The sequence below is a fragment of the Lepidochelys olivacea genome (assembly GCF_965140295.1).
Source record: "Lepidochelys olivacea isolate rLepOli2 genome assembly, chromosome: 7".
Lineage (NCBI taxonomy): Eukaryota > Metazoa > Chordata > Testudines > Cheloniidae > Lepidochelys > Lepidochelys olivacea.
The window spans coordinates 114785100-114810393 of record NC_140417.1 but is presented as its reverse complement, the minus strand read 5'-3'; the positions used below and the strand labels follow the sequence as shown (position 1 = coordinate 114810393).

General features: G+C 41.3%; 1 protein-coding gene across 1 annotated transcript in view; it reads left to right on the top strand.

The window, feature by feature from the left end:
• The first annotated feature begins 297 nt into the window (after positions 1-297).
• HABP2 (hyaluronan binding protein 2) overlaps positions 298-25294 on the top strand; it is a 50873-nt gene continuing 25876 nt past the window's right edge. Inside the window, exons 1-2 of the mRNA XM_084633137.1 lie at positions 298-347; positions 14388-14427. The gene's annotated coding sequence lies outside the window, so the exon portion shown is untranslated. The remainder of the gene's footprint in view (positions 348-14387; positions 14428-25294) is intronic.

Here is a 25294-nt window from a genome sequence, read left to right as displayed (position 1 = left end):
TTATTACCCACTAGATTGTTAAACTTTGTAATTTACTGTTTTGACATGTTCCCCAATGATCAAGACAATAATGAACTGGAATGGATTCACTGGTAGCACATATTTGATCAGGATAGTCTGTTGACCAAACATTAAACATTAGACAATATTTGAGGCATAGTTAATCATTTGCATTGCATGAACTTACTCTCTAACCATTGTAGTTTGACTTTACAGAAAAAAAAAAACATAGTCAACAAATGCAAGATTATTTGTAGAAAAAAATTTAGTTTGTGAGGATGGTTAATTGAGCTGTGTCCCTTTGGGTTCTTCCTCTGATCCTATTGCTGGGGAATGCACCTTTCTGTGTAAGTATCCTTTTAAGGTAGTTACTGCTTGCATAGTTCTTTGCAGAACCTTTACCTAGCCATTACAAAATGAAGCTATATCTCAGAGCAGTGCTTAATTTGCAATGAAAGAGGTGCTGGGGCTCAAGAAATTTTTTTACATTCATAACTGATGCAGCAAACCCAGAGATGCTGGGGCTATGAACTGCCAAGACTCGAGGTGCCGGGGCACAGACCTGGCACTAATTAAGTACTGTCTCAGAGATTGGAAGGACTGATTTAGCCTAGGTTCAGATCCACTGGAATGTCGTGGGAAAGGTGGAAACCTGAGCATTATTGAATAGGCATTCCACCTCGGAGAGCCCCTTGGGGAAGAGGACACCCAAAAGGGACAGAGAAGGAAAATCCAATGCGAAAATAGGTTGAAAGATGGAGCAGAATAAAACAAGCAGAGAGAGAGTGTAAAGAGGCAGATGGGGGACACAGAGTAGAGTGAAAAAATAAGTACTGTGGGTCAGATCCTCCGTTAGTATAAATCAGTGGAGCTCCGTTAAGAATCTGTAAAACACACAGTATTTATTTGAAAACGGTCAGGCAGCTGGTGTGCTGAAACCATTACCTATCATACTAACCAATGTTGTCTCATTGTTTCCTTGTACTCCCCCCCGCCTGTCTGGATCCACCTGTTGACTATTGTCTTATACTTAAATTGTCAGATCTTTGATGTAGGGACAGTCTTTGTTCTCTGTACAGCGCCTAGCACCATGAGGTCCATGACTGAGACTGCTAGGTGCTACTGCTATGAAAATAATAAATGATGACATTAACGTAGTGCACCCCCTTCTACCTGTCTAGCTCTTGAAGAATGTTCTTCTGTCCCTAATACATAGAACTGATTTCACTGTAGCTGGGAGAAAACATATGTATTAATAAGTCTCCTGATCAACACACTTTCTGAGTAAGCTTTTTAAACTATCCCCAGTTCCCAATTATCCTTAACAACTGGACCCAAATGATCTAGTTTTGACTCCTCCGGTATTATTTATTATCCATATAGAGTCAAGGTGTACATGGAGCTGTGCAATACGTGAACAATGCCAGACATATAATTGTACCCTGCTCGGAAGACCTGAGAGTCTCAAAACAAAGCACACACCAAATGTGGCATGTGGTTCTTAGAGCTAGTCATGGTTCAAATGGGTTTTCTACAATTTTTGGAGGAGACATTAAACATTAAAGAGACTGGTTGCCTGGATGGAGTTGTGCGTGCATGTGTGATAAACAAAATGTTGGAGTTTGTTTAGGCTAATTCTGGTGAATGTTTGAGTGTTATTAAGTGTGACATCAGTACAGTAGCTCTGGACAGAGTAGAGCTTACAGCTCTGCTAATGTTTCCATACAAATACTAACACATCCCAGTCTTTGCTAGGTGGAGATGGCTTCCAGAAGAGGCTAGATTAAAAGGTACTATTTGGCCAATTTGTGTGAGGAGACAAGTACCAACAAAGCCAGTAGGATGTTTCTTTTTCCACAGTCCCACAATGCAAGAAAGGGAAACAATATGTTTATAGCCAATAAAAGGCAATACATGTTACCTCTTGTTAACCTATGGAACAACCTGCCACTGGATTTATTGAAGCAAAGATTTTTAACAAGTTTTTTTTAGCTATATAAGATCTTGGAGCTTTTGCTTGCTTCTATTAAAGTCAATGGAAATATTCCCCCTAACTACAGTGAGAGCGTATTAGGCCCTTAATGAGTCAGAATCTGAACCAGAATTGCAGTTGCTGTGATAAAAATAAGGGCTTTCAGTCTTCATGTTTAATGGAGTAAAATAGGGCTCCTGAAGGAATTTGTCTCTCTGTAGTACAGTATTGCAGTTAGGTCCATATGTGTTTTTTGCAATGACCATTGCTGCAGAAAGGATTAGATATTCACCTAAAAGGGTCAGTCGTTTGCTTTGGTTTGTTAATTTTGCAAACTAATTCAAAGAGGATGAAATTCACTTAGCCAGATAAGTGCTTGGGTTGATTTAGTAGGGCTACTCACAGAATAAAATGCTATTCCCTATGAGTAAGAGCATCAGAAAGAGGTGCTGAGCGGGTGATCTGTCTGCCAGATAACAAGAGATGCCAAACAGCAGCTCCTCAACATCAACAGAACCCCCAGAATATTCACATCTCTGACTATAGGGGGGAAAGGTTAACAGCAAAACATTCAACACAGCTAGAGAACTCCAAACCCTAGTCCAGGGGTCGGCAACCTTTCAGAAGTGGTGTGCCGAGTCTTCGTTTATTCACTCTAATTTAAGGTTTTGCGTGCCAGTAATACATGTTAATGTTTTTAGAAGGTCTCTTTCTATAAGTCTTTAATACATAACTAAACTATTGTTGTATGTAAAGTAAATAAGGTTTTTAAAATGTTTAAGAAGCTTCATATTAAATTAAAATGCAGAGCCCCCGAGACTGGTGGCCAGGACCCAGGCAGTGTGAGTGCCACTGAAAATCAGCTGGCGTGCCGCCTTTGGGGATTGCCTACCCCTGCCCTAGTCTTATCAGAGCTAGAGAGCGACTTTTCCAGATCTGTTAATCCCATCACTAAAGAAGAATAAAAGATTGGCTTGTAACCCAAGAGAAGTTAAAAATCACTTTTAAAAACATTCCTCTGTTCCTCCAAATATTTCAGCCACGCAGATTTTCTTACAAAAGGTTTGGTTTTTTTACTTATTCTTTAATGAAGATTCCAGTTGATGAGAATTCATCTTGACTGAAATTCATTCTGAAATTCTTGATGTTGATGTGCTTAAATTCAGTCCTTTGGAAGAAAAAGAGAGAGGGTTTTTAATGGCTTATGGATCTTTTTGAACTGGCTGGTGAATACATGATCAGTGATTTTCACTACACAACAGAGTTTTCTTTAAATAGTGTATTGTTAGGGCTGTCCATCCACAGACAACAACGGATACCACACACTTGATCCAATGATGCATTTGGCGACATTCTGGGGGCATCAATACTCTGGTACTTCAGTGTCAGTTTTACAGATTTTATGAGAACCCAATCAAATCTAAACAAGTCCAGAATGATTATGCTGTTTTCATTCACACCCATTGCAGAAGGTTGGATCCTGTACTAAATCTTGTACAGATTTTCCCATTGAGTCCTAAATGTTAGATCAATTAATTAGCTTTGATGGTTTTAATCTGACTTTCCTATAAATATCGCTGAGGAAAATGGAGTATATATATATATACATATATATTACCCCCCGCCCTCCAAAATTTCATTAACGTTGCTCAAATGCAAAAGCAATTCTGCTGTCACCGAAAAGCAGCACGGCAGAATATTCAGCAGGCTAGTTTTTAATAAAACATGTTTTTATTCATAATTAATAGAACAAGGTTTTTTGGCTTAGCACTTGGCATGAATCCCAGTGGGGGAAAAAAAAAGGCCCAGTTGCTGTGATGTGACCATGACATGACAAACATGTTACAAGAGGACATTTTTGGCTTAATGATTTGTTCCAAAGAAGTTGCACGGAAAGCAGTCTGTCAAAAAAGAAAAAATAGACTTTACACTCTGCCAAACTCAGTGGAAAAATTAAATTAATGTTTCCTTCCTTTCCATCATCATCCTCTTCATTTTATTTTTTATTATACTTGGGTTTTAGGAGTTTTTAATTCAGCAGTATAATTATTAAAGGGTTATTGTTATAATATTGCAGAAGCCAAATGACATTTCATGCATTAATTCGGTGTAGCCAGTCAGAACTGAACGGAAAAGCACCAGGATTTCAGGATCAGGGTCTAAGGCAAAATTCTCCTGTCTGTTCAATGCAATATGGTTGGAAAAGAAACCAGTTACAAATGTGTAAATCTGGAGTAAATCCATCCAGGGCTGTGGAATTACAACATTGGTGAAACTGAGAGCAGAATTTGGCCGTATTTAAACCTGACATAATTGAACTATAGGCAAGTTTTGCTTCAGTGACGAGAGATCCTTGACATTATTTATTTATTTTGCTTAGAATTTCAGTAGGAATTCACTGGTTATCACATCACTATTCTGAGAACCTGAGCTTTGTTTTTGTTTTTGTTTTTTTTTTAATAATGACTGTCTCACTCAACTTCATACCAAATATCTAGTAGCAGAGAAATTCTCAGAATGAGGTCTGATATCGTTAAAGATTTGTTACTTTTGCAAAATTAAAACAAAAGTCTGTTATTGAAACACTGAAGTGGCAGAGTTCAGCACATTAAGAGTTAAGACATTGCTTCAGCAAAGTATCCTTTCTCAGCAAAGTACCGAAGCTTGTGTTTTAAGTGCTTTGCCTATTTCATCGAGGGTTTAAATTAGGGTGACCAGTTAGCAAATGTGAAAAATCGGGATGGGGGTGGGGGGTAAGAGGTGCCTATATAAGAAAAAGTCCCAAATATCGGGACTATTCCTATAAAATCGGGACATCTGGTCACCCTAGTTTAAATACTTTGCTGTGTCGGGGCTTCAGAAGTCAGTAAATATGAGAGCTGTGTTTGTGCCCCGATTCCATGATGATGGGTGAATTTAGAAAAGTTTAGATAGGAAATTAAGGCCCTGATTTAGCAAAGCACTTATGCACGTGGTAGGTGTTAATGGGACTTAAGTATGTGCTTAAGGTTAAGCATACGCCTAAGTGCTTTGCTGAACTGATGCCTTAATGTTCAAACCTTTCCTCATAAGAATAGTCCCACTGACTTCAACAGCACTACTCACAGGAGTAAGGCTGACTCAGGTGAGTAATGGATGCAGAATCAAGCCCTTACCTCGGCCCATTTAAGTAGACCTTTCAGAAAGTATGAAAACTAAAAAATGCAGGGTTATAATGGAGAATGTTTTGAACCCACCAGCATGCCCACTGTCTTAACCTATGGTGTATTTGCTCGTGAAGCGTGAATTATTAAGAGATTATTAAGATTTTTAAAATGCTGGTGCTAGAGGTCCCAGAGTGAGGCTATGTCTACACTACCGCAGTAAGTCGACCTAAGTTACGCCACTACAGCTACGTGAATAGTGTAGCTGAAGTCGACATAGCTTAGGTCGACTTACTGCAGTGTCTACACCATGCTGGGTCGACGGGAGACACTCTCCCGTCAAATTACCTTACTCCTCTCATTCCCAGTGGAGTACCGGGGTCGATCGGAGAGCACTCTGCCGTCGATTTAGCGGGTCTTCACTAGACCCGCTAAATCAACCCCCAGTGCATCGATCACCGCAGCATCGATCCCCCGGAAGTGTAGACAGGTGACAGCTTGTGATGCTGGCTGCCGCACTTGTCAACAGAGTGCATTGATGAAATAAATCAATGATTCTGGTCTATGCATATTCTCCTCATAGTTCTGTGGTATGCACAAATGGGCAGCATGTGCTATCGCATCATAAAACAATTCCCCATAAAGAGGAATATGAGTAGTCAAAGCAGCATTGATCATTGGTCCATCAAGGCCAATATCTTGCCACTGCAGCACTGGCCTAAATTTGCCTGATGCTGCAGGAAAGCAAAAAGCCTTCACAATGCCCCTAGCTAATTGTGCAATGCTATAACATAGAGGGAAATATTCCTTTCTGACCCCCAAAGGCAATCAGCTTATGCCCTGAAGCAGGAGGGTTGATATCCCTTGTAACTAAAGGGACTTAATGGCTTTGCATAAGCTTTAAGTCTAACAGCATAACCTGCATTCTCAGCACAGATTGCAGAATGTCTGATACCCAGCACTTCTGTCAGGGTGATAGAATCTACTTTTGCAGCCCCATTGAAACTGATTTTGCAGCCCCCTTTTTTGCTCCGGTTTCCTGAAACTGAGCCTGTTTCCATGTAAGCACAAATACACAAGCTCAACAACTGAGCCAGTTTGAAGACACCCACACTTTCCCAGGAAGCTTCTTGTGGTGCAAAGATTAACTCATGGTGCAAACATTGTTTTGAAATACAGTAGCCAGGAACCCTTGGGTAGGCAGCAGAGGTGGTTACAACAGCATCTCCAATAGCCATGCCTTCAGCTCCCTTCTGGGCCCCAAGAGGTTCCTGTATCAGATGCTAAAATAGGAAAGGGTTTCAACTTAACAGTGCCAAAAAAAGAGACATTAAATAAATTCAGTTTCTGATATTCTGAAACCGGGCACATTCAGCGCTTGTCATCTGATCTCCGAAAGCAAACAAAAAAGATTTCAGCATAAATATCCTATTAGAATATATTTGGTTGTCTTTTCTCCTCAAGACTCTGGGGCTTGTAATGGAATCAAGAGGCAGACAGCATCTATATTCCTAACTTGGAAAAGGCAGGGGTTGCTGTATTGGGAAAGAAAATCCTAGAACCCACTACCATGATGTAGTCCTTTAAAGTAGACCATTTCCCACTCTAAGGATAATGAGTGTATGTTCCCTGTATGCTCTATGCGAGAACACACCCCGCTTCCATTATAATCCAGTTATAACATTGACTGAGTAATGCAATGCCATTGGGAGGTTGGGGCTTTTCCAGCAAAGTTCCTGGAATGTTGCCATTCAACATGTTAGTACCCAAGAGTTTGGATGCTTGTTAGACTGTCAGAACATCTGATTCCTTTCTGGTCTGTCAAAAGCCCAGACAAAAGATCCCTTTGAAAGCTGTCAGAGTGGACAAGAGATTCACACTGGACAGGCAGGTGTGGCTATAGTTATAGCTCTTTCAGACTTACTGTCAGTGATGGACAGAAATTGCTCAAGCTCTCGTCCGTGTCTTACAACCAATCTCAATTCTGTTTCTATCTGATTGTAATGTGGAACTGCAATATGTAATCTCCAGGTTTAAGGTTAGGAAGGAATTTTCCTTGGCAGGGAAGTTTAGGGAATATTCCACTTTCTCTGAAGCATTAAGCATTGCAGCCTGCTGGCTATATCCCACATGATCATTTCTAGCAACTGCACTGGTCTTTCCCATCTTCTGCCTCTTTCTTTCAAAGATCTTTTGTCATGTTCTGCATAGCAAAGGGCAGCTATCTGAGAGTTCCTTGCCCTTCTACATTTCGTTCTTTCCCCAACCTGCCTCTTTATGAGTGTTACCCAGGGTATTTTTGTGGATTTAATTTATTTACTTTTATTTGAATTTTTATGGCAAGGGTCCAAGGAGAAAATTCTGGCTCCATGCAGAAAAAGGCACAATTCTCATAGAGAGTTTTAGAGACAAGAGGCTGAAATATAGTCTCAAAAGCACCCAAGTGACTTAGGCTCATAAGTCCTATGTCCAAAAGAGACTTAGGAGCCTAAACCCCCTGACTTCCATTCACAAGACTTAGGCTCCTAAATGCTTTTTGTAAATTTAAAATATTATCATGGTCAGGTAGACATTTTTCTCAAAACAAGAACCATAAGAGTTTTAAAAAGCATTCTGCAGTTATACCAGTGGTTCTCAAACTAGGGCTGCTGCTTGTTCAGGAAAAGCCCCTGGTGGGCCGGGCTGGTTTGTTTACCTGCTGCGTCCACAGGTTCGGCCGATCATAGCTCCTACTGGCCGCGGTTCGTCGCTCCAGGCCAATAGGGGCTGCAGGAAGCGGCGCAGGCGAAGGGATGTGCTGGCCGCCCTTCCCGCAGCCCCCATTGGCCTGGAGCGGCAAACCTCGGCCACTGGGAGCTGCGATTGGCTGAACCTGTGGACACGGCAGGTAAACAAACTGGCCCGGCCCACCAGGGGCTTTCCCTGAACAGGCGGCGGCCCTAGTTTGAGAACCACTGAGTTACACTGTATATAGGTGGACAAACTAAAAAGTCAGTATTTATCTTACTGTGGCTGAGATTGGTTCACTGCAAGGTATAGGAACATGTCACAACTTACTCCAATGAGGTAACTAGCTCAATTCATGTTTTGTTTTTGTTCATATATTCAGATATTTTAAGGCCAGAGGAGGCCATTATGATGATCTAGGCTGACCTCCTCCATAATATAGGCCATAGAACCTCTCCCGGAAATGTCTTCATCAAGCTCATAATGTCTGTTTGAGCTATAACTTATCTTTTATTAAGACACCCAGTTTTGATTTAAAGACTGCAAGTGTTGGTAATCCAACCACATCCCCAGGTAAGGTGTTCTAATGATTAATTGCCCTCAGTCTTCAAAATTTGCACCTTATTTCTGGTCTGAATTTGTTTAGTTTCAGATCCAACCATTGGATCTTATTATGCCTTTTTCTGCTAAATAAAAGAGTAGTCTACTATCATAAATCTCTTCCCAATGTAGGCACTTGTAGACCATGATCAACTCACTTCTTAAACTTCTTTTAGATCAACTAAACAGAGTGAGCTTCTTAAGTCTCTCAATATAAGCTATTTTTCTAGATCTCGACTCATTCTTGTAGCTTTGTTCTAAACCCTTTCAAATGTGTCAACATCATTTCAGAAGTGTTGACACCAAACTGGACACCATATTCCAGTAATGGTCTCACTAATACTGTATACAGAGGTAATAATACCTCCCTAACACTACTTGACATTCCCCTAACACTACTAGACATTCCCCTGGTTATACATTCAAGGATCACATTCACCTTCTTAGCTACAGTATTGCACTGGAAGCTCATGTTCAACTGGTTATCTACCATGATTGCTAACTCCTTTTCAGAGTATGACCTACATTTTTTTATTTGTAGACATATGACCTTGCATTTGGCTGTGTTAAAATGTGTGTTGTTCAAACGAGCCCAACTTATTACCAAACAATCCGGGTTGGTCTGTATAACTGACCTGTCCCCTTCATTATTTGCCATTCCACCAATTTTTATTTTACCTGAAAATTTTACTATCAATGATTTTATATTTTCTTCCACATCAATTAAGATAATGAACAGCACTGGTCCAAGAACAGATCCCTTGTGAGACCCTTATAGAAACTCTCCCAATGGATCACAATTCTCTGTTTACAGTGGTTGTTTGAGATCTATTACTGATCTAGTTTTTAATCCACTTCATATGGACTGCATTAATTTTATATAGATCTAATTTTTTATCATAATGTCATGCAGAACTAAATCAAATGCCTTACAGTAGTCTAAGCATATTACGTCAATGCACTTACCTTTATCAACTTGTGATATCATTAAAAAATGGCATCAAGCTTGTTTGATAAGATCTGTTTTCCAAAAAAATCATGTTGATTAGCTTTAATTCCACTACCATTTTTAATTCTTTACTGATTGGATCCCATATCAGCCATTCCATGATTTTACCTGAGATTGATGCCTCTTGTTTCCCAGGTCATCCTATTTACTCTTTTTAAATATTTGCACAACATTGGCATTTTCCAGTCCTCTAAACCTTTGCTATTGTTTGAAGATTTCTTAAAAATCAACATTATTGCTTCAGAGAGGGCCTTAGCCAGTTCCATTAATACTCTTGGGTGCAAGTTCTCATCCTACAACTTTAAAAATGTTTTACTTCAATAGTTGCTGTTTAACGTCATCCCTAGTTGCTGATGGAATACAAAGCATTTCATTACCACTGTGAAATATTACATTGTTCTGCTTCTTTCCTAACACAGAACAGAAATATTTGTTGAATATTTCTCTCTTTTCTGCATAACGTTATCATGCCTGTAAATCAGAACAAAAATCAGACCTTTAAGATTGCTAGGATTTATTTTATTGTTCCTGATAGATTTAAACAATTCCTTCTTTATTTGTCCCATTGTGTTTCTTTCATCTGAATCAGGATTGAAGGCTCTTTTCCAGCCATCACCTGAGGATATAGCCACTTTCAATCAGTCCTAGTGCCTGGTTTCCCAGTTCTCAGGATGCTCCAAAGGAAGGACACCCCTTTCTGAGCACTTGAGAGTGAACACTGGAAAATCAGTGAGTAAATTTGCTTTATGAAAAGGGACTTGCAACAAACAGCCAGATGCTTATTGGCAATTCCTGCTTACAACTAGGGCCATATCCTGCATTCTTTTCTCGGACAAAATTGCCATGGGCTTAAATAGGAGTTTTGCCTGCAAAAGGGCTGTAGGGTTTGGGCTTCAGTGCACAAAATACACAGTTCTGGCATTACAAGGTCCTATCTGTTACATTTAACTAGCTGAATCCTTTTGCTGTCCATGAAGTTAGAACATAGATGATAAACACCTAAAATGAAAAAAATATAAAGTAGCAAACATTGGCAGTGTCTGCCTTTTGTGTTCTAAGTCATTAATGAGCTAATGTCTGTCAGTGCTTTGGAGAAATGAAGCCTTGGAGAATTGTTTATTCTTATTGCTGTAAAGTCCTGTCTAAGTTTGGCCATTTTACATTTCAGCCATTTTTCCAATGCACTTCTAGCAGGTCCACATAGGTGACTCCAGGCTTAGCAAATTAACCAGATACATTTTATCTTAAATATTTTTGTAGGACTTTTGTTTGTTATGAGACTGAAGAATTACAATTTACAACGAGGTGCCTCTGACTTCAAGCTTCATCTTTTGTCTTTCTAATGACCTGATGGAAACAGGATTCACACATTCAGCAATTTTTTTTCTCTCTTGAGAACACAAAGTATCCGTGGCAGGCTGCAGAAATGATCATGTTTGGTGAAAGAAAACCCAGAATCTATTATTTTTCAACTTCTTTTGTTTGAATCCTGCTTCTGACTTGTTTTATACTTCCACTGAAGTACAAGTGCCCCCTCTGGTGGCCTCGTGAAATATAGTAACATGCCAGGTGCAAGCATATAAAAACACAGGGAGGGCTCAGCCCTAGACTTTGATACTCACTGTGCATTGCTGTGAATCTTGGAAACTTGGCTACCCTGCTGATTTCACACAGCAACTCAAGGTGCTAATGCAAGAGCAAGAGCTATACCTTAGGAGCTGAGGAGGGTTGCACTTCTGTGCCATCCAAAGAAGAGAGCTACAGAAAGTTTTTGCAAAAAGAAAAGGAGGACTTGTGGCACCTTAGAGACTAACCCATTTATTTGAGCATGAGCTTTCGTGAGCTACAGCTCACGATGAAGTGAGCTGTAGCTCATGAAAGCTCATGCTCAAATAAATGGGTTAGTCTCTAAGGTGCCACAAGTCCTCCTTTTCTTTTTGCGAATACAGACTAACACGGCTGTTACTCTGAAACCTGACAGAAAGTTTTGTACACAAAGCAAAACAGGCAAAATGTGGCTTTTTGCCAGTAAGCAAGAGAAAATTCCTTTAAGTCAGTATGGTTTGGTGAGTTCTCAAATGTAATGAATGCACCTCAGAAGGTTTGGGTTGGAGAAGCACTTCAAAGGCGAGAGGCCAATTCTCTCCTTCATTGTGCTACGGTGGCTGGGTCATCAGAGGTAGCACTGCGGGAGGGGAAAACACAACACAAGATCCTGATGTTAAGAGTAATGGTTAATGCCCTGGTCTGGTCTGGCACCTAAACGTTTTCCCTGCCTCCCTCTGCTGAGAAAAGCAAAGCCCTCACCCACATAGCCCTCGTGGCAAAGCCCTAGCGTAAATGGAGTTATATAGAGATGCAGTTTATTTAGCTGGCGGAACTGCTACAAGCTATATTGCCAGAATAAACTAGATGCCCACTAGGAGGGTTTGCCAGAATCGTTATACTGGTATATTTCTCCTGGCAAACCCCTTTCTAGTGTAGAGAAAGCCTTAGACATACCCCCTTTATGGAAAAGTCCTCTAGAAATCCATATGGCTCTCCACAAATTAATTCCTTAGTACTAGGAGTAATGTCTGTATTGCAGCAGCACCTAGAGGCCTTAGTCCAGGATCGAGCTTAATGTTAAGCATCTGCTTCAAGTCTTTGCTGTCTCAGACGAGGTGCCCCACAAACAGTGATTTGCAGTCCCAATTGGACAGATAATGCCGTGCATGATGGAATCCGACAAGGTGGGGAATTTGGGTTAAGTGCAGAGAGACATCTCTAACGAATGGGAAATATTCTTACTTTTGAGGGAAGGGGATTGTAAATGTAGCTTTGCTTTGTACCATTCTTGGCTACTTGCTTGTTTCTTTTTGTTTAGTATATTTAGCCAACCAGAATTTAGTTCCATTTCAGGGTTTTGATTTAGACTCATCTCTAATATGTAGCCCAATACCCAATTTTGTACATTGTCTTACCTTGCAAAGGGTGAGATCAGATGCATTTTGCTTGTACAATTGCCTCTGTATCTGGGCTCTGGCAAGGGACTTGGGGAAACCTATACCTGCCCTAATGCATATATACCTAGTGTATTGCATTTATGGACCTATAATTGTCATCATCCCAGTCATTGACCTGAAAAAATTGCATGAGTGTGCTTCATCCTAGTTGCAAATGATTTGGTTAGATACTTGGATGATTCATTTAATTGCAGCTATATGGAGGCTCTGCTGAGATGTCTGGGGAACGCTGCTCTGTTAAGTTTCAGAGTAGCAGCCGTGTTAGTCTGTATTTGCAAAAAGAAAAGGAGTACTTTGTTAGTCTCTAAGGTGCCACAAGGACTCCTTTTCTTTTTGCTCTGTTAAGGTTCCTGTTGTAGTCAATGGAGTGGGTGGATCTGGAGCATCTCTTCTCCCTGTTTCAAACACCGGAGGGACACAAACACACCCACAACAAACTAGTTTACGTATTCAAGTTTGTATTCACAGAATGTTGTTTTCTGCGTTATTTAACCAGTTCATTGTCTCTTAAGCATAGATAATGAACCAAGTAAATAATGCAAAAAAGCAAAATCGAAACTCTCCAAATCATTCTGTGAATCCTAGTTTGAATACATAAACGAGGTTGCTTTGGGCGTATTTGTACCACTACTGTACTGTGAAATAGGGATATCTACCTTCTCTATACTATTAAGTATTCTGTATACTCGCATCCCATCCACAAAATCATGTATATAATGGAACTGTATGTGTTTTAACACAAGAAGAGGTGGCAGGTTAAAGCCTATTTAGTGTCTCATTGCTAGGGATGTTCGTGCCAGTTTGGATTCAATAAAACACTCTTCAGCCACACCTTCTCTTAAAACTCAAACACTTCCAAAACTGGTAAAGGTTTGTTTAGCTTTCTTTCTCCATTATTTGTTGTTGCACATTCAGATGCTGACTGGGATCAAATGAGGAAGGGACAGAGCTCTGCAGGAGAGGTTGAACGTGTGGAATTTCCACACGGGAATTTCTGGAAAGCCCATGCAAACTCCTATCATTGTTCTGAGCCTTCTAGCTTAGATTTTCAGGTCCTGCTGATTCAGTTTTCTTTAACTTCACCCATTGATCAACAGGATCTTTGCACTGACTTCAGAGGTTACTGAATCGAGACCCAGGCAAACATCTGAACCAGCTATAATTCTAAGAGGCAATGTTTAGTTAAACAAACAATGCAGAGTTACTTAGTAGGGGAACAGGCAGTTTGAATAATTCAGACAAGATTTTCTGAAGTACGCAGGACAATAGTGGGTGGAACTTTTTGGCCAAAAGCCTTTTTTTCTCTGAAAAACGCAGATTGGGTTGGCTGAAACATTTCCCAAATTTGTGCTGAATTTGCCAAATTGTTTTGGTTGAAAACAAAGCAAAACCAAAAAATTCAGCACCGTTTGTTTTGAAATTTCCCTTTGATATTATTTGTTTAAAAAAATTAAGTGAAAAATGCTCCATATAGAAATGAAAGGGTTCATTTCACCCCACATAATTTTTTTCCTGACTTTTGGGTGAGCTGAAAATTTCAAAAATTTCATTTTTGGTTTGGCCAAAACAACCGTGTGTGAGAATATATAGAGAGAGAGTGATTTTTTGTACATTTAATTATTTTAAGGAATTACCAGCAAACCAAAAAATCTCTTATTCACTCCAAGCTCTACTCAAGATCCATAATAGTAGCTGGACTTTTACAGCTCAATTCCTATTTAGGCACTTCAATAAAGTGTGTGAATTTTCAAAAGTGTTTTTGAGAACACAGGAGCTAATGGGTCCTGAGTGCTTTTGAAAATGTGCCAGCTTCATTCATTAGAATTCTTGGGAAACTGAAACTGCAAAAACATTCAAACTAGGCTCCTATTGTGTTTTGGATTCAAAAACTTACCAGTCCAAAAATTTACCATCCTTTGTCTTCTATGCAGCTTTCCAGCCTCTTCTCTTCACTAGTTGACTTGCAGATTGGTAAGTGGTTCTGATTTCTTGCATAAAATGGTCTCCGTACATTATATTATGATTGTGGACCTGATTCAGCAAGGTTCTTGGCACATATCTGAATTCAGATCCTACCTACTTCAATGGGACTACTCATATGGGTCTGTATTATTTCAGCTGCACACAATGCAAGTGTGATTTCTGTCAGAACACCAATTTAATTGTCATTTTCTGTGAGCATTTGAGGTCAGAATTTGGCTTCTATGACCATTTGGCCATCTAATTGCATAGGTCTCAGGGTCAAATCTTGCCCTGATTTACATCCTGTACCATCCAATTCACTGGGATTGTATAAGATGTAAAACAGATTGTAGCCTATATGATCAAACTGATATTGTCCACCTCTAACTTCCATGAATCTGTGTTCTATTTGTGATAACAGGGTCCTGCCCTAAAAGGTTTGGTACAAGCCTAAAACTTTAATTTATAAAACAAAAAGTCACTCGTCATAATGTTCTGGGTATACACCTCAGATCCCACAAATAACCATCACTTTAGTTTAATGGCGTCACTGCTTGAGAAAATCAGGATATACAGCCTGAGAGCTACTTATATGGCAATAATATGTGGACTACCAAACCATTCAGTTGCATGGGGGTTAGCAAAATATTTTAAAACTAATTGCAAAAAATTTAACATGCTCAAGAATTGGTCTTAGGACCCATTTTATTCAATATTTCTGTTAATGTCTTTGGCACAGAAAGAAGCTAATGAAATGTGCTGGTAATATCAAGTTGGGGGCATGGTCAATACAGAGGAGGATCGGAATATTATACAGGGATATCTGGATGAACTTGAAGCCTGGAATGATAGAAATGGGATGAAATTCAATAGTACAAAGTTCAAGGTCACGCTCGGTCTAATAATAAGAATTTCTGCTACAAGCTGGGGGCTCATCAGTGGGAAGCGGCAGAGGAGGAGAGAGACCTTGGTGTGTGGGTTGATCATGACGTGACTATGAGCCATCAATGTGATGCACCTGTGCAAACGCCAAATGTGATCCTTGGAAATATTAGGCAAGGCATTTCCAGTAGAGTTACAGAAGTATTAATGCCATTGTACAAGGCACTGGTAAGACCTCATCTGGAATACTGTGCATAGTTCTGGTCACCCATGTTCAGGAAACATAAATGTAAACTGGAACAGGTACAGAGAAGAGCTATTATGATGATCAGGGGAATGGGGAGCCTATTTTATGAGAGGAGACTGGAAGAACTTGTCTTGTTTAGTTTAGCAAAAAGAAGGCTGAGAAGGGATATGATTGCTCTTTATAAATACATCAGGGAGGTAAATACCAGGGAGGGTGAAGAGGTATTTAAGCTAATGGGCAGTGTTGGCACAAGAACAAACAGATATAATCTGGCCATGAACAAATTCAGGCTGGAAATTAGAAGAAGGTTTCTAACCATACAGGGGTGAGGTTCTGGAACAGCCTCCCAATAGGAAATTGGGGGGCAAACAACATACTGGTAATTAGTTTTAAAAGAGAGCTGGACAAATTTATGAGTGTGATTTGTATGACGGGGGTCACTTGTGATGCTGGAGGGCAAGGCTCAGCAGCCTTGGGGCTTACTTCCAGTTTAAGTCTTATGTTCCTACAGTTCATGCTCCAGGGTTTCAGCTGGCCACGAGCAGGGATCAGGAAGGGATTCCCCCCGCCACCCGCCACCACCATCATCATATTCTGGGAGGGGTTTTTTTATGTTTTCCCTCTGAAGCATCAGCAATAGCCATGGCTGAAGATGGGGCACTAGGCAGGGTGGGCCAGATCTCTGAGGTGGCACTCGGCATTCTCTCTTTCAGTGCTTGACTGGCTGGTTCTTGCTCACATTCTCAGGGTCTAACTGATCATCATGTGTGGGGTCATGAAGGAGTTTTTCCCTCAAGCAGATTGGCAGTGGCCTGGTGGGGTGTAGGTTTCTTTCTTCTGCAGCATGTAGATGCGGATCATTTGCCAGGATTATCTGGGTATATCTCACTTAATTATTTCTCAACCACTGCAGGGGCCTCAGACACTGGTGTACCTCGGTCCCTCCTCTGCTCTTCCTGCAACACATAATAGTCTAGTCCCCTGTGAGCTGTAATAGTTTGGTCTCATTTTGGTTGTTGGATTTAGAGTGTTGGGGCTGGGTGTTGCTGGTGGCCTGCAATATACAGGAGGTCAGACTAGACAATCTAGTGGTTCCTTCTGCCCTTAAACTCTATGACTCTAATATCATCCCAGAGCAGAAGTGGAAATTAGTGTTGGTGGTTGAACTGGCCTGAGCAGAATAACGACATTTAGTGATGGGAATTACTCTGGGAGCTAACCAGATGGCGCCATAGCCACTTCTGTCTTCCTGTACCAGTGCCTCTGTTTGGAGCATGATCTTTGTTGTTGGTTGGAAGTTGAGGGAATAACAAACCTATCTAGAAAAAACAGGAGTATTTGTGGCACCTTAGAGACTAGCAAATTTATATGACCATAAGCTTTCGTGGGCTACAGCTCACTTCATCGGATGCATTCAGTGGAAAATACAGTAGGACGATTTTATATACATAGAGAACATGAAACAATGGGTGTTACCATACACACTGTAACGAGAGTGATCAGTTAAGGTGAGCTATTACCAGCAGGAGAGGAAAAAAAACCAAAACCTTTTATAGTGATAATCAAGATGGGCCATTTCCAGCGTTGACAAGAACGTCTGAGGAACAGGAGGGGGGGAAATAAACATGAGAAAATAGCTTTACTTTGTGTAATGACACATCCACTCCCAGTCTTTATTCAAGCCTAATTTAATGGTGTCCAGTTTGCAAATTAATTCCAATTCAGCAGTCTCTCGTTGGAGTCTCTTTTTGAATTTTTGTTGTTGTAATATTGCGACCTTTAGGTCTGAAATCGAGTGACCAGAGAGATTGAAGTGTTCTCCGACTGGTTTTTGAATGTTATAATTCTTGACATCTGATTTGTGTCCATTTACTCTTTTACGTAGAGACTGTCCAGTTTGACCAATGTACATGGCAGAGGGGCATTGCTGGCACATGATGGCATATATCACATTAGTAGATGTGCAGGTGAACGAGCCTCTGATAGTGTGGCTGATGTGATTAGGCCCTATGAAACCTATCTAGCTGTATGGTGCTAAGCAGAGCCTATGGGTCCAAACATGCATCCTATACTGGGTGTAAGGCTTTCCACAGTGAATCAACATTAACTCCAATGGGGCTAGTCACTGTATTAAACACTAGGCCGTGCAATAAGTGTTTTTAGGATTGGCCTCAATAGCAGAACTTCCCCTCCCTCCCCGTCTCCCCTGCCCGCCTCAGCCTCTATGTTAAACTCAAATTCAGACCCAATTGACACCATGTTGGAATTATTTAAAAGTGTGGTTAATTTAATTATTTTTATTTCTTTTGCAATTGCTTTTCAAGGTTGCAGCTACTTCCGGCCAAGATCAGATGTGTAAGGGCCAAAATATCCTGGGTGAAGTCTGGGCTCCATCTGGAATTTTGCCATTGACTAAAATGGGGCCAGGATTTCACTCCAGGAGAATAGCTTTTTCCATGTTATTTTCAGTTGAACTGGAAACAGAAAGTGCCAGAAACCTAGCAAGAAAGTCCATCCCAGGTAGATCAATAGCTCAATTAAGCAGTCCCAAGAGTTTCTGAGAACTTGAGTAAAGTTTGGATAAGCATGTGGCTGCCTTGGTTCTTATTTGCGATAAGCTTTGGCTTTGCCCGGCACTCATCTCAACACCTACATCCCAGCAAAGTTACCGTGCAGTTCATTGGAGAGACAAGGTGGATGAGGTAATATCTTTTACTGGACCTACTTCTGCTGGTGAGAGAGACAAGCTTTAGAGCTTACACAGGGCTCTTCTTCAGGTCTGAGAAATGTACTCAGAGTGTCACAGCTAAATACAAGATGGAACAGATTGTTTAGCTTAAGCAGTTAACACATGTTTCAAGGGACCATTCAAGATTAAGTGGCCCTGCTAACACCCCTCTAGTCAGAGGGAGGAAAAGAAGTGGAGGGGAAGGCAGCTGTGGGGGTTTTAGTGGGTAATAGATTGTTGTAATAATCCATAAATCCAGTGTCTCAATTCAGTCCATAACTTTTAGTGTCTAGAAAAGTTATGAATTTAGCATGACACTAAACTGGGAGGAGTGGTAGATACGCTGGAGGGTAGGGATAGGATACAGACCGACCTAGACAAATTAGAGGATTGGGCCAAAAGAAATCTGATGAGGCTAAACAAGGACAAGTGCAGAGTCCTACACTTAGGACGGAAGAATCCCATGCACTGCTACAGAGTAGGGACAGAGCGGCTTCGCAGCAGTTCTGCAGAAAAGGACCAAGTGGTTACAGTGGATGAGAAGCTGGATATGAGTCAACAGTGTGCCCTGGTTGCTAAGAAGGCTAATGACATTTGGGCTGTGTAAGTAGGAGCATTGCTGGCAGATCGAGGGACGTGATCATTCCCCTCTATTCAGCATTGGTGAGGCCTCATCTGGAGTACTCTGTCCAGTTTTGGGCCCCACACTATAAGAAGGATGTGAAAAAATTGGAAAACGTCCAGCAGAGAGCAACAAAAATGATTAGGGAAGTGGAACACATGACTTATGAGGAGAGGCTGAGGGAACTGGGATTATTTAGACTGCAGAAGAGAAGAATGAGGGGGGATTTGATAGCTGCTTTCAACTACCTGAAAGGGAGTTCTAAAGGGGATGGATCTAGACTGTTCTCAGTGGTACCAGATGATAGAACAAGGAGTAATGGTCTCAATTTGCAGTGGGGGAAGTTTAGGTTGGATATTAGGAAAAACTTTTTCAGCAGGAGGGTGGTGAAACACTGGAATGCGTTACCTAGGGAGCTGGTGGATTCTCCTTCCTTAGAGGTTTTTAAGGCCCGGCTTGGCAAAGCTTTGGCTGGTATGATTTAGTTGGGGATCGGTCCCGCTTTGAGCAGGGGGTTGGGCTAGATGACCTCCTGAGGTCCCTTCCAACCCTGATATTCTATGATTCTATGCCAGGTTCATCTTTTGAAACTGTTGAGCAGGTTTCCTTTGTGGATGAGGATTGATAGGTCAGATATAGAGTGATCAGTTTGTGAAAAGTGTTCACCCACAAGTGATGTGGGTTTTTTTGTCTTCTGTCATTTTCCTGTGTGAGTTCATTTGAGATAATAGTGATTGTCTGGTTTCACCCACCTACTTGTTATTGGGGCATTTAGTGCATTGGTTGAGGTACACCACGTGTTATGATAGGCCTGTGTAGGACCCATGGATCTTGAAAGATGTGTTGTGGGGGGTGGAGATATGTCTGCAGTTTGTGCATCTTTTGTTCTGGCAGTGTCTGGTGCCACTTTGAGTTGGTGGGTCCTGGTCTGTGGGGAGCTTGCTTCCGATGATGAGCTTGGCAAGGTTGGGGGGTTGTTTGAAGGCCAGAAGAGGGAGTTCAGGAAAGATTTCTTTCAGGATGGAGTCCCCATTGAGTAGAGGTTTTAGTTGTTTGATGATACCCCATATGGGTTCCAGTGTGGGGTGGTAGGAGAAAAGTAGGGGTGTTATTTCTCTATTGAAGTAGGTTCTCTTGCAGTATTTGGGTGGCCTGTTCCATGATGTGATCTAATTCTCTGTGGTGGAGTGTCCTTGTTTGGTGGAGGCAGTTTTGACTGTGTTAAGTTGTATATTCTGGAGTTTCTCCTCGGAGCCTGTTCTGTGGTATCTGATTGCTTGGCTGTAGGTTACAGATTTCTTGGTGCCTTTGGGGTGGTTACTGGATCTAGGAAGGTAGGTGTGGTGATCTGTAGGTTTCTTGTATATTGTTGTCAGAAGCTGATTTTGGAAGTTGATGCTGGTGAGGAAGTATTCCAGAAAGAGTTTAACGGATGGGTGGTGGTTGCTGCTGAAGTTGTGGTGGAAATCTATGAGAAAGTTTGTCGTCTGGAATCCATGTCATTCAAGTGACATCCCATTTCCACTTGGAACATTAGTCACGGCTTGATCCACTGATCAAAACAGCATGACTGCCAGTGTTGGGACAGCTATTCTCTCAATAACAGAGCCTATTAAGCTAATGAATAAGAGGATATTGATCAGAAATCCACTAATTGATTGATTGGTCTCAGCAATGAAAAAACCTGGAGATGAAAACTGAACAGTTTAAAAAGATCATCCAAACCTCAAAGATGATTTGAAGCTTTAAAAGTCAATCTCTGCCTATCAATTATAGTGTGTGTGGGAGGGGAGGGAAAGGGTTGTACTACACAGAGAAAAGTTATTCTTTGAAAATTTGCATGCAGGATGTCTAATTTAATTTCATGTAATCATCACATTTCAGTGACAAATGTCAGATCACTGCTTTTTTAAGCGTGCTAAGGTTTCCCAGCACTTACAAAGAACGAGCCCTCTGATTCAATAATATGTTTAAATCAGCCAGTGTATCAGACTTTGTGCGTTAATTATGTGCTCAGATAAAAAAAAATTGTTGCTTTTGCTTTACTAAACCTATGGCTTGTTATGAATAATTAAAAAAATGGAATGGAAACACTTCTTAAATCAGAGATGTGGAAGCCAAATAGTTATTTAATGCTGAGGCAATGATAAAGAGGAAAACAAATGTTATTTTGATGCAGGAATGTCATGTATCTGGGTGGGGGGGGGAGTTATTGTCACATGTAGCTGGGAGAGTGTTGGGTAAATGAGAGATGACACTCTAGGGAATCTGTAGCAGTTACTTCAATTTAATGAACTTGTAGTTAAGGCATTGGAGTGGGACCTAGGTGACCTGGGTTCTCCCAGCTCTGCTAGTCTTCTTTGGCGATGTTGGGCAAGTTGCTTAGGGGCAGGTTTTCACAAGTGCCCGGCCAGGTATTCCAAAGTGCTCTGCGCTCATGGACAGGGTCAGATTTTGCCAAGCAGCTCCAGTTGCTCTCAGTGTGGGGAGGATTCTCTGTTGTTCCCAATGGGGGCATGAAGCACCCTTTTAAAAATCTGGACATAGCTGTCGGGTGCTGAGTCTTTCTGAAAATTGAGGCCTTAATGTCACTGCTCCTCATGTGCCAAATGGGAATGATACTGCCCTATCTCACAGGGGTGTTGGGAGGATTCCTTCTGTAACATCTGGGAGGTGCCCAGACCCTGTGTACTGGCCAACACCAAAGGTCCCCTGTTAAACCCTCTGTCCCCTGGCATGGCTGAATATAGGGACCATGCTTCATATTCAGGGCACATCTATAAATAGTTTATAAAGGGTCAATACGTGATTAGTAAATGGTTAGTCAGTTGTTAATGAGTGGCCATAATGTTTATAAAGGGTTAAATAACGTAGGAGACGATGATATTGCCACCTGTTAAGGTCCTTTTAAAAAGCTTAATAGATGACATTCCGCATTCAGGTTATTGATGTGTACTGTGGAACAGGTCAATAGGTGCTTCTAACCCTCTCTATCACAATGTTATACATTATTATTTGTAATGTTGTTTTTATCATGATAGTGCCTAGGAGCCCTTGTCATGGACCAGGCTCTGTGACAGAATGTATCCCTGTGTCCACACCCTACACACTATTGTAACAATCATTGTATAGAGTATGTTTTGTGAGATATCATTTAAAAACTCACAATTTGGTGATCAGTAATATCACGGCAAAATGCAAGAAGCAGCATTATATGTGAAACTGTAGAATCATAGGGTTAGAAGGGACTGCAAGGGTTATCTAGTCTACCCCCCTCTGCCAAGATTCAGGATTTGTTGTGTCTAAACCATCCAAGACAGATGGCTTGCCAGCCTCCTTTTGAAAATGTCCAGTGAAGGAGCTTCCACAACCTTCCTAGGCAGTCTGTTCCATTGTCCTACTGTTCTTACAGTTAGGAAGTTTTTCCTGAGATTGAATCTAAATCTGCTATGCTGTATTTTGAACCCATTGCCTCTTGTCCTGCCTTCTGTGGCAAGAGACAACTTTTCTCCATCTTTTTGTGACAATCTTTCAAGTATCTGAAGACCGCTATCATGTCCCCACTTAATCTCCTCTTTTCCAAACTAAACATACCCAGTTCCTTCAGCCTTTGCTCATATGGCTTGCATTCCATCCTTTTGACCATCTTTGTCAGTCGCCTTTCTATACATTGTTGATCAAAATTGGAGACATTACTCCAGCTGAGGCCTAACCAATGCCAAGTAGAGCAGCACTATCACCTCCCGTGACTTGCATGCTACGCCTGTGTTAATGCAACCTAAAATTGCATTTTCTTTTTTTGCAACTGTATCACATTGCTGACTCATGTTGAGGCTGTGATCCACCACAACTCCCAGATCCTTCTCAGCACGCTGCTGCCAAGCCAGTTATCCCCCATTCTGTATTTATGAATTTGGTTTTTCTTCCCTAAGTGTAACACCTTACATAGTTACTCTTTGTTTGTGGTAGTTTAACCCCTTATGTATCCACCTAATGGTAGTTCCGCTAAGCCCGCATTTCTCCAGTTTACTTATCATAATGTCAGGGGGGACTGTGTCAAAAGCCTTGCTGAAATCAAGGTATATTATGCCCACCACATTTCCCCTATCCACCAAACCAGTTACCCTGTCAAAGAAGGAAATTAAGCTGGCTTGGCATGATTTGCTCTTGGGAAATCCATGCTGGCTGCTAGTGATCACCCCTTCATCCTCCATGTATTCGCAGATTGAATGTTTTATACATTGCTCTAATAGCTTCCCGGCTGTAATTATTGAAGTCAGGCTGTAGGGGCAGGATTTCAGAATTGCATTAGAAGAATTAATGTATAATTTGATTTCATCCTGCTAGCCACCCTATTTGAATAGCAGAAAGGAATGACCCTCTGGGACTATGAGATTCTGTTTTCCCATATGCATTACAAATTGGGACCTCTTTAAGTTCTTTGTTTTAAGGTTTATGTCAAGGTTCCTCCCCCACTCTGAACTCTAGGGTACAGATGTGGGGACCTGCATGAAAAACCTCCTAAGCTTATCTTTACCAGCTTAGGTCAAAACTTCCCCAAGGTACAAAATATTACCCCCGTTATCCTTGGAATGGCCGCTACCACCACCAAACTAATACTGGTTACTGGGGAAGAGCTGTTTGGACGCGTCCTTCCCCCCAAAATACTTTCCAAAACCTTGCACCCCACTTCCTGGACAAGGTTTGGTAAAAAGCCTCACCAATTTGCCTAGGTGACTACAGACCCAGACCCTTGGATCTTAAGAACAATGAACAATCCTCCCAACACTTGCACCCCCCCTTTCCTGGGAAATGTTGGATAAAAAGCCTCACCAATTTGCATAGGTGACCACAAACCCAAACCCTTGGATCTGAGAACAATGAAAAAGCATTCAGTGTTTTACAAGAAGACTTTTAATAAAAAATAGAAGTAAATAGAAATAAAGAAATCCCCCCTGTAAAATCAGGATGGTATATATCTTACAGGGTAATTAGATTCAAAAACATAGAGAACCCCTCTAGGCAAAACCTTAAGTTACAAAAAAGATACACAGACAGAAATAGTTATTCTATTCAGCACAATTCTTTTCTCAGCCATTTAAAGAAATCATAATCTAACACATACCTAGCTAGATTACTTACTAAAAGTTCTAAGACTCCATTCCTGTTCTGTCCCTGGCAAGCGCAGCATACAGACAGACCCAGACCCTTTGTTTCTCTCCCTCCTCCCAGCTTTTGAAAGTATCTTGTCTCCTCATTGGTCATTTTGGTCAGGTGCCAGCGAGGTTACCTTTAGCTTCTTAACCCTTTACAGGTGAGAGGAGCTTTCCCCTGGCCAGGAGGGATTTCAAAGGGGTTTACCCTTCCCTTTATATTTATGACACGCCCCCCAAATCTCAGCTAGGGTGAAACACTGGCTGGGATTTCTTCCTGGAGCTCTAGGAAAACAGAGTTAATAAGACACATGCATCTCTAAATATACTACCAAGTACATAAAGACTAACAATATTTTCCACATCTCAAGGACGATTTTAACCAGTTGATTCTGGGAAACTTTCACGGGAGAGTGCATCAGCCACTTTGTTAGAAGCTCCTGAGATGTGTTGGATGTCGAAATCAAAATCTTGGAGAGCTAAACTCCACCGAAGAAGTTTTTTGTTAGTTTCTTTGACGGTGTGAAGCCACTTTAGTGCAGCATGGTCGGTTTGCAGGTGGAAACGCCGTCCCCAAACATATGGGCGTAGCTTTTCCAGAGCGTAGACAATGGCATAACATTCTTTTTCAGTGACTGACCAGTTGCTTTCCCTCTCAGACAGTTTTTTGCTGAGAAACACTACAGGGTGGAATTCTTGATCAGGTCCTTTCTGCATTAAAACTGCTCCCACACCACGCTCGGATGCATCTGTGGTTACTAGGAACGGTTTGTCAAAGTCTGGGGCCCTTAGTACAGGGTCAGACATGAGTGTCGCTTTAAGCTTGTTAAAGGCCTTCTGACACTTTCCGGTCCACTGAACAGCATTTGGCTGTTTCTTTTTGGTTAGGTCTGTCAGTGGGGCAGCGATTTGGCTGTAGTGCGGTACAAATAGTCTGTAATAACCGGCCAAGCCTAAGAAGGATTGAACCTGTTTCTTTGACTTTGGGACAGGCCACTTTTGGATAGCATCCACTTTGGCCTGTAGGGGGCTGATAGTTCCTTGACCCACCTGGTGTCCAAGGTAAGTCACTCTGTTTAGGCCTATTTGACACTTCTTAGCCTTAACAGTTAGTCCTGCCTCCCTTATGCGCTCAAGGACTTTTTGTAGATGTTCCAGGTGGTCTGCCCAGGAATCCGAAAATATGGCCACATCGTCAAGGTAGGCGACTGCATATTCTCCTAATCCCGCTAGGAGACCATCTA